Here is a 6,000-nt window from a genome sequence, read left to right on the forward strand (position 1 = left end):
AATTCATGTAAGTTCGTGGATGACACATGTGATGTCATTACTCCAGAACAGCTGATTAGGCCAAATGTAGAAATGTGTGCTTTCTAAACATTTTTTAATACATGAATGAAAACAATAAAAAATATACATGTAACTGAACATTGAACATTTATAAAGAACATTATTTAATGAAATATATAATGTTTCAATGGAGTTTGATTGGCCTGTAAATTAACACAGGTAGTTAGCGAAATTAGCGTGTGGCTATGATATTTATTAGTGAAAACATCATTTTGAATGATAAATAATAAAAATATAACGAACAATTAATTTTAATTAAAAAAATCACTATCAAATAAATATATATATATATATATCATATATTATAATAAGGTATCCAACTCAAGATCACCCGAAAACAGGCATAACTTCATCAAGTGTACAGCGATTTTCACAAACTCGGTCTTATAAATGCAACGCAGAAATAAATTTCCTTGCATTTGCAGAAATCTGGCAAGATATGTACATTTCCAGATAATAAATTCATTTCTGCATTGAATAAGACTAAGTTCGTGCACAACTGATGATGGTATGGCTGTTCAAAGCGATGCACCTCGCTTTCGGGTCATTTTGAGTTAAATACCTATGATAGTGAAATATATTTTTTTCAGAAAAGTTGATTTTTCGTTATAATTTGATTATTTATCATTAAAAATGATTTTTTCTCTAATAAATATCATAGCCACACGCTAACCACATGTGTACATTAAATAAAAGGTATAAGGAACCAGGTATCGTAAAAACACTTCTTATTTTACGTTGCCTAAACAGCATTTAAAAATCGAGTACGAGGCTGTGTACATACAGTGTCAATAGAACGCTGTATATAAACAAAGCGAGCAAAATAGGTTTTATGTATTTCGGTACGATTTTTTTTGGAAAAGGAAATTTGTGCATTATGAAAATGGAGGTAAAATACACTTATGGCCATTATTCAATTTGTTTGCCTGTTCAGAACGCATTTCATTCAAATATTTTGTTCTCAGTTGTAAAAAGATAGTTTGCAATACACAAAACCGGTTTTCGTCTCCAGGATGTCAAAATCTAGCGTATGTAGTTATTCCAAACTGACAATCCACGAACTTACACTATCCACGAACTTAGACTAAGCAACGATAGTGCTTCGTACACTGCAACAGTGCTTTAATAACAGTGTTTTAAATATTCATAAACTATTAGTGTTTTAAAATTATAATTTCTGACATAAACTAAAATAATTTTCATACCTACCTCCCCACCTGTAAAATCTAGGGTCGGTAAAGGGCAAACCAACAATATTTTAATTGTGGCCCTGTATGATTTCTGTCCGAGTACTATATCAGTTTTGTTTAAGCTAGAAGGAACTATGGAAACATCACGCTTTCATCCAGGGACTTATACAAACAATAACTCAGTACAGCGTACAGTTTAAATAAATTGAAATCAAATCCCTTCAGACATGGTATACAGTATGTTATAGATAATATTACTCACAGTGTAAAGGCCAAACACAAATCATCATATTGGACCAGTTTCCATGCAGAGTTGTCGTTCCATGCTCTGTGTGCAAGAGATCTGTATCTGTATCCGTATCTGTAGGGTACTGGAAAATGACTCAATCACTGAGCAGAAATTATCCAGGGGGTGTGTGCGCGTTTAATTAGTAGCATGAAATGCGCTCTTTAAAACTATCCACTGTTTCTGATTTTATGGCACTTTCTGGTAGTAAGTTCCAGTCTTTGATGGTTCTAGGAAAAAAAAGAGTTCTTATATATGTCAGCGTTTGTGGCAATGATTTTAGTTTGTTGAGCTATGTCCTGTTCTGGATGGTCGTTTGTTGAAAGTTATGCGATCGTTGGCGGGGATAGCCACCAGGCCGTGTATGATCTTGAAGAGTAGTGTTAACGTTGTTCTCTTCTCCGCCGTGCAAGTGGTTTCCATCCAAGCTCGTTCATCATTGATGTAACACTACTTGTTTTACGGTAGTCCTTTTTAACAAACCTTGCTCCCCTTGATATAACATGATATTTGACCTTTGAGTATATTAATTCTAAAGTTGTTATGAAGTTTAAGCTAATATGAAATGAATGGTTGAGTCTTTCGTTTGTGATCTTATGCAATTATTATCTAGACAAGTCGAAGTGATTACCGGGGTAAGATGAAGCGGAAGCGTACATCAATAAAACAAATTGGCCCACACTTGAAACACGCTGAACAAAACACCGTCTCACCATTCTATACAACATATTATCCACCATGTAGTTGCCATATCACTCTTAATTCTTGATAACCTCATTGTTCCTGTTTTCCCCCATTTATACAGACACGATCAATAGTAACCATTGCTTTAGAGTCTACACAAACAAACCTAAAAAGACTTAAAAGTTCTCATTCTACGCGAGAACAGTTACCCAATGGAATTCACTACCTCTCTATATGCACGAAGCAGACACCACAGAAAATTTCAAAACCCCTACTCCTGTTTACTTGGTAGACATCCGTTATATATTAACAGATATGTACGCATAGTAAAATATTGGTTTACAATAACTAAAAGTGAAAACATTATATTACGATCCACAGGTGGTTAGCGAGTGGCTATGATATTAATTAGTGAAAACATCATTTTGAATGATAAATAATCATATTATAACGAAAAATTAACTTTTCTGAAAAAAAATTCACTATCAAATATATATATAATAAGGTATGCAACTAAAAATCAGCCCAAAACGGGATGCATCGCTTTGAACAGCCATATCTTTATCAATTGTGCGGCGATTTTCACGATCTCGGTCTTATTCAACGCAGAAATGAATGTCCTTTCTGGAAATGTATATGTCTTGCAATATTTTTACAAATGCTGGGTCAACTTTGAAGAAATAACACGATACACAACTCGCATGACCCAGTTGACAGTGATCATGCAGTCTTTAAGACTGAAATCTTCACGGAGTAAAGGGCAACTTCCCTACAAAGTTCATGTAGTTCGATACCATAATTCAATAAAACGTATGAAGAAACATTATTTCCGTTCTTGTCGTTACATTATGCATCAAGACTAACTGTCCAGCGCCGTTTGAAACCTTTGTTTACATACATTTCAACTAACTGACATTTTAAACATACGAGTGATTTCATTGGTCCAATTCGGAGGTGTGTCTTTACAACTGGAGATTTCATTCATAAAGACTGCATGATCACTGTCAACTGGGTCATGCGTGTTGTGTATCGTGTTATTTCTTAAAAATTGACACAGCATTTGTAAAAATAATGCAAGACATATACATTTCCAGAAAGGAAATTCATTTCTGCGTTGAATAAGACCGAGATCGTGAAAATCGCTGCACAATTGATGAAGATATGGCTGTTCAATGCGATGCACCCCGTTTTAGGCTGATTTTGAGTTGCATACCTTGTTATATATATATATTTGATAGTGAAATTTTTTTTTCAGAAAAGTTAATTTTTCGTTATAATTTGATTATTTATCATTCAAAATGATGTTTTCACTAATTAATATCATAGCCACACGCTAACCACCTGTGTTACGATCCATACTGGAAGAAGGTTTGGCTGACTTAAGGTAGCACACCTCTAATGATTTCCCGCGATTTATTTTACGATCATTGCCGATCTTCAATAATCGGTTATTTCCGAGAGATGCTTTTTTTTTAAACTTTGAATTTTGATATATGTTTACGTAATTGACCAGTCGCCAAATTATCGATCGCTCCGATAGTGATTAGAAAACTCCGACAAGCAGATCGCAATTATAGCGGATTACGTGAGGGAAGTTCTATACTTGTAATGATGTATTAAATGTTGTATTATGCTCTTTTCTATAATATAAATTATTAAAGCCGCACACTTAACTAAACTGCTTTGTAAAACGTTAATACAACCATAAATACTTTAGAGAGAAATGGCGTAATCAAAATAAATGAGTTAACGGCAGACTGACTATCAAAAACGTTTCTTATACATATTATATAGGGAGTTGATGAAAAATCCGTTGTAAAAATGAGCATTTATTTCATATTGAATTTGAACTTGTATTCAACCGTCTGACAGTAGACCCAGTGGCTATTCATATATAATTTTGAAAATATTTTTATTAAATGCAAATGACATATCCATATCTTGATGGGTTTTTTGTTTATTAAAAATGTTTAGATCTTTGTTTTATTGTGTTATTTTTAAAAAGGCACCGATTTTTTTTATTTAGATATAAATTAAATTTTGATTGTAACCATAATTTAATACAGGCCTTATTTCGTGGTTTCATTAACAGATAGTCTAATATGAATTTTATTTCATTTATGTTTAATGCGAACCTGGTACATTTTACAATCAAAAAATGAAATGTTGGTATTACGGTGCTGTTCACGAACATTCGAATTGAATACATTTAGCATATTATGCATTTGCTTATTTATAACAAGATGGCCCTTATATGTTAATTGCAATTTTCACATTTCTCCCCGTATCAATATATGTTGTATTAGAAATGTTGTTGTTGTATTATAAGCCGTACATTTTACACTTGAAGTCGCTCTAAGCTGGCTAAGCCGCGTTGAAATCACTTTTTTTTCGTTTTTACTTTAGTTAAAACAATATTTAAGTTAACAATTTATAATGATTTCCCTTCTTAATGATCCGCAGAAAATAAATATATAATTGGAAATCATTTAAGTAATTAAATAGTTTTCTTTTCTTGTGTACAGTACCTAACAATGCCTTAATGTTCCTTCATTCTGAGATCCACGCAACATACTGTTATTTATTAATCATCGACAATTACGCTGAGATTACGTGTGGCAATTATTATGTTGCCCAAACTGCTTAATAATATTGTTTATCAAACGGTATAACACGTTTCATATAAACTATTTATTGTGTTTGTTTTCTCATTACTCGTTCATATGTTCAAGAAATAAAGATAAAATAATAACCTTTTATAAAGTATGTATAGCACCTACAATTTGAATAATGATCGAACAGTAATGATCATGCATTTGATATAAAATCTGTGTAAACTCTTAAAAAGTGCGTCCATTCCATATGTACAACACGCTTTGTTTGTCGGACAAAATTGCGGCCAGATAAGCGTTGATGAGGGGTGTGTGAAAAATCGATATCTGATTGGCTGATCGACAAAATGTGGGCGGAGTTGGCGACTGGTCAATTCATTTAGAATACATTATTCTCACAATAAATATTGACTTTGATCCAAATATCATCTGAAAAATACGATTTCTTCAAAGATCGAAGAGCCTTTTTACCTGTTTACTTATGGATATCTAATTGACATGACGCCTTATCTATGATCGCTCCGCCCTCTAGAATTGATCCACCAATCAGCGATCGATTAATCGGGCGCACTCGTTAGCAACAACCTGTCCGCCATTTTCTAGACAAGCTACATGTTTAGGTTCACTTTTATTCCAACGAGTTTCTTTTGTTTTCCTCCTTAAAAAACGATTAAAAATGGTTAAACGGTGTCAATGGGGATTATGTAACTCGGACAATCGATATCCTGAAAGATTAGTTGGTGACATTGAATTTATATCGTTTCCAAAGCCGAAAAGATATCTTGAGAAGTGTAAGAGATTTATAAATGCATGCGATTGTCACCACGAACAACTGAACGTCAACACTGTCAAAGACAATTATAATATATTTGTATCGAATATACTAGCAGGTTTAAATAGTTTATGTTATCGATCTGATTATCACATAATATTTCACGTTTTTTTAAATAGTTTTATCAGTTACTAGGTCATTAATATACAGAAGCGAGGTTCATCTGCATTACTTAAAGAGAAATAAAACCCAGCATGAAGCCTAATTCGTGCTGTGTTTTATTACTCTGATAGTAATGCACTTAATTGACATCATACATGTTATTTGAAGGTGACATGTGATATATTATCTTATTAACGGCATCTACACATTTGCAGTCATGTGGTGTCACCAATA

The 6,000-nt window shown here is 33.0% G+C and overlaps 1 protein-coding gene across 4 annotated transcripts in view; it reads right to left on the bottom strand.

Annotated features, from left to right (window-relative positions):
• Positions 1–1,660, bottom strand: part of LOC127837807 (glucoside xylosyltransferase 2-like) — a 34,217-nt gene extending 32,557 nt beyond the window's left edge. For 2 of the 4 annotated variants that reach the window (XR_008029479.1, XM_052365214.1), the window contains exon 1: positions 1,270–1,454. The gene's annotated coding sequence lies outside the window, so the exon portion shown is untranslated. Of the gene's footprint in view, positions 1–1,269; positions 1,458–1,512 lie in introns of those variants that run through there. The other 2 variants (XM_052365221.1, XM_052365226.1) reach the window with 2 other exon arrangements.
• Between the last annotated feature and the right edge of the window lie 4,340 nt (positions 1,661–6,000).

Source organism: Dreissena polymorpha, chromosome 1 (genome assembly GCF_020536995.1).
Source record: "Dreissena polymorpha isolate Duluth1 chromosome 1, UMN_Dpol_1.0, whole genome shotgun sequence".
Classification (NCBI taxonomy): domain Eukaryota; kingdom Metazoa; phylum Mollusca; class Bivalvia; order Myida; family Dreissenidae; genus Dreissena; species Dreissena polymorpha.